Source organism: Carlito syrichta, unplaced genomic scaffold, assembly GCF_000164805.1.
Source record: "Carlito syrichta isolate Samal-C Ts95f unplaced genomic scaffold, Tarsius_syrichta-2.0.1 Scaffold316453, whole genome shotgun sequence".
In the NCBI taxonomy this organism is placed as follows: Eukaryota; Metazoa; Chordata; class Mammalia; order Primates; family Tarsiidae; genus Carlito; species Carlito syrichta.
The window spans coordinates 541,347-551,497 of record NW_007260549.1 but is presented as its reverse complement, the minus strand read 5'-3'; positions in this window follow the sequence as shown (position 1 = coordinate 551,497).

Sequence of the window (10,151 nt, the reverse complement as noted above, 5' to 3'; positions counted from 1 at the left end):
TTACTACTTGATTTTGTAGAAAATTGTTAATCTCAAACCATGATTTTCAGAAAAGAGAATTTAAAAAGAAAAGGTTTATTTATTTAAGTGCCTGTCCCAGCATAAATAGATGTTAAAAGCAAGCCTACTTGTGATAGGGCTAATGAATCTTCTACCGAGGAATATTTTTAAAATCCAAGTTACTGATCATTTCACAGATAATAAATCATTTTAATCTCATAGGCTAAAATCATCAAGAATGTCTAAAACTACAAAGTGATTGTTTTTTAATCAATTTTTGGCTTCATAATGAAACTTAAACTTTCCCAAATATACTTTCTGTAAATCTAGCATTAATATAAAAGTTAAATTAAATGTTTAAAATATATTAAATTCTCATTTGGAGAAAATCTTATTTTATCTCTCTGCTCGTCTTAGTCACCTTTAAAGTAAATTGTTTTGGAGAATTTCAAGTAAATAGTAACAAATCAAGTTCTACCTAAAATAAGTCCAAAGAACACTTAAGTAGCATGAACAATTTAAAAATATAATTAGTTTTATTTTGTTCTATTTAAAGAAGTGATTTTTCTCATTGTTGAAAGTTTGAAAACTACAAGAAAGAAGTAATATAAAAACAAAAACATTTCCAGTATCACTTTTGCAAAATATCTACAGTTAACACTTTAGTTCATTTTATTTCCACCTTTAATCTACATTTTGTTTTTACAATACTCACCATGACATTAGTAACAAAATATTATATAACATGAAAAATTGTCTTGTTATTAAAATAATTTTATTAACATCGTTTAATTAAAATATAGTTGTGAATTGTAATTGTCCATTTTAATATTGTAACATATTTAGTTGTATCCATTTTTAAAAATATATATATAAACAATAAAGCAACGGACATCTTTATTCATGAGCTCTTCCTGTATTTCAGGTCATTTCTTTAGCTTTAATTCTCAGAAGTGGGAATATTTGCTCTAAAGGTATTATTTTTTTTTTAAAAGTGATGTATATTGCTTCACATCTTTCCAAAGTGACTGCACTTTTTCATAGAAATGAGAAAAAACTTAGGTAACTACATCTTTAACAGCATCAATATTATTTTATTATCATCAAAATAATAACAAAATGAATCTTTAATATTATAAGTTAAAATGAAAAGAAATACATTTCTATTGATTTATCTCTATAGTTGAATATTTTCTCATGTGCTGATAAACAGTTTCCTCTTCTGCAAAATAGTTATTGAAGTATAAAATTCAGTGATTAATATTTTTTGAGATTTAGTTGTAATCAAGGGTTTAAAAGTGCTTTGTAAAAAACTGTATAAACAATTTTCAGAAACATAATAATAAATAAACTTGATATAGAAAAACTTGTTTCTCAATTGTATTACTGCTATTTCAAATTAACATAAAAACAATAACAAGCCCATGTGCTTCCAGATTTAGGGGTTATTCTTTTTTTTTTCTTTTGACTAAAACTCTCTTCAGAAAACAAATTTTTCTTCTGCATTCCTGCATTACATGGATATTTAATCAGTAAATTTAATTAATGTTATAACAATGTGTAAAGTAATTTATTATTATCATTTTTTCTAATTCAAGATTCATAGGTTCAGTCAAATTTTATTTCATCTCATCTTGTTTCCATTAGCAAATACTATCATATAGTCACTTAATGTTTAGAGTCATCCTATATTTTACATAACACATAGAGTAAAATTTCTTGTCCTTAATTATATTTAAAAAATAACTCCCCCATAGAACACCAAAAGCTGAGTAAAAAAAATAAACAAAATTATTTTGATTTTATATTGAATTTACCAAAGTAATTTAGTGATTGTCTTTTTATCATTCACTAAGCAGCCTGCAGACATAGTCTACTTTTTGTTGCAAAAATCAATTATACAACAGCCCTCCAGATATTAATTTTAAAAATGTAACTTGGCATAATAGTAATTATGATATGAAATAAATATTGAGGGGAAGAAAAAAAGAGGACAAAATACTTTGATTTTTCCTTAGCTAGTTTGATACATTCTTATGTGTGTAATGAGATGAATTAATGTCATTTATGTGGTTACAAAGCAATATGTTTTTAATGTTAGAAATGCAAATATATTTTAAAAAATCAGAATTAAGAAAGCAAATATAATTCTTTAATCATCAAAAGACAAGCATTGGTCATACATGATCATACTGACAGTTTTACTTGGTATTTCTATATATTTTAATAAAATAAACCAGCTATTTGCCACTTAATATAAATATTTTTCATATTAGTAAACAGCATCATAAACATCCTTTCATATTATTCAATTATTTGGAGAATTAATCCATGATTGGCATAGTCAGCTTTCTATTTTGAATATTTATATTGCTCCAAATATTTGGTATTATGAACAGCACTAAAACAGATGACATAGCCATCGTTTTCTTGAATTCCTTAGTTGATTTTTATATTATAAAACTTGTTTCAACTTGTGTCTTAATAATACTAATAACTAATTCTTAGCAATGAATATCAAGGAATTCAGATTTTAATTATCTTGCAAGTGATTAATAGTTTAAAATGCTTTGGTTTGTTAAAAAATCCACAACCAATGTCTTTGTAATGTGTACCTAAACCAAGTTTAGCTGGGTAACTGACTAATCAGTTCATACATACATACTGAGCAAGATTAAGCTAGTCTCTCCGTAATTGAAAGTATCAGTGGTAAACTTGGCTGGAGCTTGATTAATAGTATATTAAAATCAGAGTCTTCTTGGTAAGTGCTAGATAAGGAGTTTTGGGCAAATTACTCGGTTACTGGGAAGCCTTTAAATTTTAATCATGGAAGTACTTCAGTGTCATTAGAAACTGAAAGGACAATGGGGTCTGCTGGCAAGTTCTCTGAATTGTTGTGCTTTTCAGGCTCTCCTTCTGCCGTGCTATTGAGAGCCAAGCATGGGCTGCAATCGAAAATCCTTTTGCTCCCCATGACTTTGATTGCTATTATTGTAATTTAATATTACACAGTATCTTAGGATAAAATAGTCCATGGAAATTAGAAGAGATAATGCAGAGGGTGGGGGTGGGGGAGGGACAACTGAAACGGAACTCGAAATTAGTCCTGAATATAGTTTTAAGCTATCCTTCTTTCCTCAACTCACTGCAGTTGCAGTGAGATAAGCAGGTTATTAAAGATATTTAATTTAAACAAGCAACAGGCACAAAAGCAAAAGAAAACTTTGTTCCATTTTTTAATCCTTTATGCCATATTATTTTACCAGTTGCAAGGTATGTTTTGACATTTCACATGTATTAATTATATAAAATATCGGATACATATAGTTTATCCTAAGGAGAATCCAGAATGCAATTGGTTATTACTAAACTTTATTTTATAATCATGCCGTGAGATTATTTGATTCCCACAAGGTGAGTGAATATTTTTCCCTGAATTCTAGTCAACGTGACCCTTAGTTACTCCAGCACTTTGAACAAGGTAAACAAAGGACAGAGCCAAACACATAAAAAAGCAAAAATCTCAAAAATTATGTAACCCAATAGCCACTATTTTATCAACTAGTAAAACGTGAAATAGAGCATTTACGTTACCCAGTCAGTATCAGACAACTGAAACAAGCCCTTGAGAGAATCTTCAGCATAGTTTGTAAGCTGGGAGAATCTTTTATTATATGTAATTCCCTTTTTAAGAAATAATTTTTGATGACTTATGCAGCTTTTTCCTCCCCCAGAAAATGGCACAGAAAGCTTGTGAGGCTTGGAAGTAATTCTTTGAATAATTATAAGAAACCAATGCCATTACTCTACACATTGGTGGACTGCAGTATGTGCTGTATTCTGCACCGAGAGTCACTTCGGGTTTCTCTAGCTGATTTTAGATATATCTAAACTTTTCTCTTTCATTGAAGAAAGGCAAACCAAGGTAAGTTATTTATAATCCAGTTCTGAACAAAGCACGATCTGTTCAAGAGCAGATAGGAGCTCTGGAGCTACACGCATTAGAGCCATAAGTGTAAATCATACAGGCGATTACAGAAGAAAAATCACTTAAACAAATTTTTACAATGCAATATGGTAAACAAATTTGTAGAAACACAGATGAAATTGAGGAGAACTAGAACACCCATATACTACATAAGTTTTTATTAATTATCTTCTGTCCATTTCTCTAGACATTATTAATTCATTCATTTTGACTTAGAAACAATCATAAATTTACAGAAAAGTTGCAAGTATGATACAAATAACTTTATTTCTTGCACCTATTGAATATACCTCATTGCCTTCATGTCCCTTCATTCCTAGATGTTTTAGTTATTTCCTACATGACCATGACACAGTCATTGAAATCAGAAAATTAACATTAATATGTATCACTTCCATTTAATTCTCAGGGATCCAGGTCAGAGTCAAGTAGTTATGCATCTCGGTAGTCTCCTTTAGCCTAGAATAGTTCCTCAACCTTTGACTTTTATGACCTTGACACTTTTGAAGTTTGGAGGGTAGTTATTTTGAAAATTTATAAAATTTAAGTGTTTAAGTGAATTTTGCTTCTAATTAGATTCAGATTATACACCATTAAAAGGAATATCAAATAATTGATGTGGTGTTTTTTTCATTACATCCCTTGATTATAATTTTTATTGCTTGATTAGAGAATGATGTTTATCAGGATTGCTGAACCAGGCACATGTGCATGTGGTCCACCAATGGCTTTGCACAATTATTCGGAGACTTCTTGGCAAATCTTGGAACTCCTTCAAATCATTTGTAAACTTTTGAATAAGTGTCCTATGGAGAAGTAATTTTAAACTATGTATTATTCTCCTTGTCATATATATAACTTTGTTTATATCTGGATGGACTTATGGTTTCCTATTTATTCAGTGGCTTCTAATCGATTTCTGTCACTTATTCTGATGGCCATGTTATCCTGATTTGTTCAGTGAGATCTCTTCAAGCTGGTTTCTGTGTCTTTTTAACTTGTGCTCATCATTCTTTGAGTACTTTTTTTCCCCCGTGGAAGACTACAATGTTTTGGCTTATTTTGTACTTTTCTTGCTCTGGAGTGGAAACACATATCTCTCAAAGGGGCTCTGAGTTTTTAGTAGTAGGTGATATTCAGAAACCAATATCTGTCTTTTCTCTCTATATTCTTATTATTATTGGGGTACTATTCGTCTTAGGCCCTATCAGTGTGGGAATGCACATGTATAGACACACACATTATATTGATATCTATTATTATCCATATCTAATATATAGCTACTAAATTTATATCTATATTTTTTCTACATATAACTAAACATATGTGGAATATATATGTAAATGTGTGTGTACAATGTTACTGGTATTCCCACCAGTAACTTCAATTCCAATCCATTTCCCCAGGGTTTTATTCTACTTTTTTTTACTTGTCTATATTTGTAAATTGCTTCTCCATTGAGAGATCTGCTTCCCAATATCCTCAATATATCTATCTGATTAAACCCCTATATGTATACAAACTACTGTCACAGCTTGAGCTTCAGTATTCAAAGGTGGGCTTTCATGATGTATGCCCACTCTTGCTTTCTTGCTTGATATCTAACATCTCCCACATTTCCCACCATGCTACTCTTCTGTGTGGATGCTTTTTCTACCCTGCTTAGACACCCGGCCACTACCACTTCACCCCATGGCACCCCATTTCTCAACCCATAAATTGTTCTGCTATACCAAAAGACTTTAGACTTCACTAATTTAAAAAGAGAAAGAATTAAGAACTGAATGGAAAGAAACAGTAAAATGGAAAGAAGGAGCAAGAGGAAAAGCTCTACATGTTTATCACCTCACCTACTGATTTGTATGCTATGACCATTTTATTGCACAGTTCATTAATTTTTGTTCACACTAAGAGCTGTTAAGAGAAGCTGACCAATTGTCTATACAAGTAAGCCAAATATGCCACATGCCCTTACAGAAATACGGGATCTAATTTTTAAAAAATAAAATCTAATCAAATAGATTAAGAAAAGTCTTTAGAAGAAAAAAAGAGGAGGTAAGTCAAAAGTATATTCGTGATTGTCAGCATGGGAAACAACATGTGCTAATGACAGAGCTGAGAAGGAACACTGAATGAAGATCAGAATGTAGTCTCTATTTTTCATGGTAGCAGAGGAAGATCATCATCTAAATAATAGCAACCAATAATCCCAGTTCCCTTCCAGACTTTTGATTAGTTATGATAGTAGTGCACAATGATCCCCAGCTGTCCAATCTGACAGTTTCTTCAACCCTACATAATCTAAGTATCCATTAGCTCAATTAGTCTGGACGTTTTGGGCAGAATTTATTGACCCAAGAGATAGGATGGCTAGTTCCTGTTTGCCTAGCCAAGGGACTGTCATAGTTGTCTTGTGTTAATATATGACTATGTACAAAAAACAGCTAAAACAGAAAACTAAGTACTAAGTAAACTTTAGAACTCACAAAGTTACAGCTGACTTGGAGAGAACCTCTGCTGAATTCTTGCTTCCTCAAGCTCAAACTTCCAATCGCATAGATGGTCAGATTTGGGGTCATCTTTGTGGAGCAAGCATATTGAGCCAGCAATAGCCATCTTCTGTCCTAATTTTACATATTTCATGTAAGGAAGAAAATTTTACTGTTAAATAATGACACAGACAGCTAGATTAAAGATGTAAATGCAACTTACTTTAATTTTAATCCATAAGCTGACAAAGAACATTATTCAATTGTGATAATAAACAGACATACTAAACAAGTCTTTGATTTGGAAAGGTATCCCTAGAGAAATGGCTCATAGAAAAACAATAATCTGACTCCCAATTTCCTACGGGTGAAGCTTTGCCTGAACTAGTCATTGCTGGCATTCTAATATAGTATAATTATAATTTGGTTAATATAGAAATGTTTTTGTACATGTAAGACTATGATAAGGACTTTTGCTGCTCTGATTCCTAATTTTGGAACCATTGGTCAACCATATTATAGAATTTTCATTTCTTATTGGCCGTGGGAGTATAACTGAACCAACATTTTGAGTTTATGTTTTACTCTTCTTCCTCTTTTAACCTTTTCTTTCTTTTGAAATGGACATGTTGATATAGAAGGACTTGCCACGGGAAGTTTAGATGAACATTCCTTTAAGGAAGTTTGAAACTTTGTCTTGCAAATATGTCCCCATTACATTTCTCAAGTCAATAGTTTATTCATGTCAGTGCTGTGCTCTGAATCTTCATGCTTTTCTTATTTCTGATTATGGGTTGCTACTCATGACTCAGCAAGACCATAAAAAAAGAATCAAAGGATACTTTACAGCAACTTGATGATTAGACATGCATATGAGTATGTCAGTAGGGATTGTCAAAGAAAAAAATTGATTTTGATAATACTCAAGTTTTGAGGTTGAGAAATGTTGGGGGAAAGGGAAATAGAAAAGAAAGCAAAGTTAATATAAAACTGGGAAGCTCAGTGCATTTTTAAGTGATTACAGAACATTCTTTTCGAAATGTCCTGCATGTCAATATAAACTTGAGATAAAATCAGAAAAACTTTATTTTAAACTATTTCACAATAATGCATAGCAGTTGAAGTTTTTGCATGTTGGGGATAAAAAGCCAGCATCTTATTCTGTACCTGTGTGCTTCTAGATAAACTTAGAGTTAGGTTCCTTTGAAATATTAACTTTGCTTATGGATTTCATTGGGCAGTGTGAAGCTGACTATTAGTTCTTTTGAAGTTGATCAAGTTACACTTGGAAGTTTAAAGTTTCAGACTTAATTGGCCATGGACAGTTACAAACTTATTCCAATTATTTCAGTTGCGGAATGACGTATAGACCATACTAAAAACAAAATCAAAAAATGGTTCCGATTAGGATGAAAGATCCATCACAAATTCAGAAATAAAAGTGTAATGCTGGTACTTCATGTTAGAGCAGACCATTTAAAAAATCATGAAGTGAAACATAAGAAGGCTGAAAAAGTTTGGAGTAAGCTAGATAAATTATTTGGAAGGTTCTGTGTTAATCTGCCATAAGTGTAAGAATCAATTTAGCTGATAGGCAGTGAATGACTTGTGTTTGATATCTGAATTTTTCAATCAGCATTTTCTGAACATGGTTTCTCATTATGATAATGACTAAAGAATTAATTATCACCATGAGAACAGTGATAATGGCACTTTGAACTGTTCTTGTCACCATATGACACAGACTATTACTTGTTTTTTAAATTTTAAAAAAGATATGTGCATTTGGAAGCATTTGATTCACTTGGTGAAAGTGATACAATTAAGTTATTGGAGTTAAATGATGGGGAGAAAACATTTTAAAAACACCACTTTCACACTGGCCATCTTTTTGCAGTTTTAATTGACCAGTTAAAGCAGAGAATAATTAACAGTATCAGTGCAAATGCTTATGTCAAATGGATAGTTCAATTAGAATATTTGCTGGTCCCTTCTAAAAATCTCTATTGTAGCAGATAGGATGTTGTAAGGAATAATATTGCTAATTACCTTTCCAAAACAATATCCTTCACTAGCTCAAGTGCAACAGATTAGATGTAAGGCATTTAATGAGAATAGCACAGCATACTGGATTTTAATTTTAGATTATTGGATACATGCATGGTAGGCAATGATATAATTGAGAAATGACTATGTTACTAATTGAAACTAATGGAGGCAAAGTATAGATTTTTTGGTATCATCATTTTTAGGGACTAGAAACAATGTTTATTAAAATAATCAAATTAATTATGTAAATGATTATATTTTCTTTGTTTTTCTTCTAGAGTGCTCCATATTTGCCATAATAAGGAAGATTGCTGAGTTAAAAAGATAAAAAGTTCTGAACTACCATGTACACTTACTGTAGCTAGCTGCCGCTTTGATTTGTAATGTTGATCCTATGTTAACATGATCAATATAACCACTGGACAGTTCTAGGTGAATACTTCTCCTAAATCTGTCACTTTCTACTTAGGTAGACTCTAGAGCAAGCTGTTTTCAACCCTCTGTGGTTTCTTCATCTGTTTTTTGTTTTTGCTTTTGTTTTTTGAGTTGGAGTTTCACCCAGTTGCCCAGACTGGAGTGCAGTGGCCGCTCCCGGCCACCGCAGCCTCGACCTGCTGGGCTCCGGCGATCCTTCCGCCTCAGCCTTCCAAGTAGCCGGAATTACAGGCACGCGCTACCACGCCCGGCTAATTTTTTTGATTTTATTGTAGAGATGAGGTCTCGCCTGCCCAGGCAGGTCTCGAACCCGCAGGCTCAGGCAATCCACTCACCCCAGTCTCCCAAAGGCACGGGATTACAGGTTTAGCCACCGAGCCCGGCATTCATCTGTTTTTATAGACTATTTTAATGCAGTAGTTTTCAAATTCTTCTGATGTAGTCTAATAGTAGGAAATATATTTTGTTGCATATAACAACTTATTTTCATCTGTATATAAAACAGAAATTTCCCAAAACATTTCACTTACTGCACAGAATGCAAATTGATATTTTCTTTTTGAAATTTATCTATTTTATATTATTAAAAAGTACTAGTTATAATCACTAACTAATGAATCATGACCTGTAGTTAGAATATTCCTGGTTTGGAGGTCCTTGACGTTAGACCAGCGTGGTAGAGAGAGGGGCCAGAAGAAAGAGATGTCAAGGGCTACACTAAATAATTCTACATATAGTACTTAGCAAATTAATATAAGTAAATGAAAATAGGTAATAGTTTTTTGCGAATAATATTTTAATAAAATATAAATGCATTTCACTCTCAATTAAAATTATTGTAAACTAGTAAAGAGCCAAGGTAGGAAAAAAGCCACTGGCAATTCTGATGCAAAAAGATAATTTTAACATTTGACAAGAGTTTTTGCCAATTTTTCATGTATAAATGTACACAGTTTCTGAATAAAATGTAATAATATTATATATACTATAAAAAGACCACTTTCAGGTACTATTTTACAATATAATTGTAATAGCCATAAATTATAGCAACTCATTATTAAAAAAGGTTAAATTTTAGTACTGATTTTAATTATCTTAATTACATGTGAGACAAATTAAAACTGTAGGATAAAAAGGGGTCGCTGACACAATATATCTGATTGCTTGGTTGCCCTACTGGATACTGACTG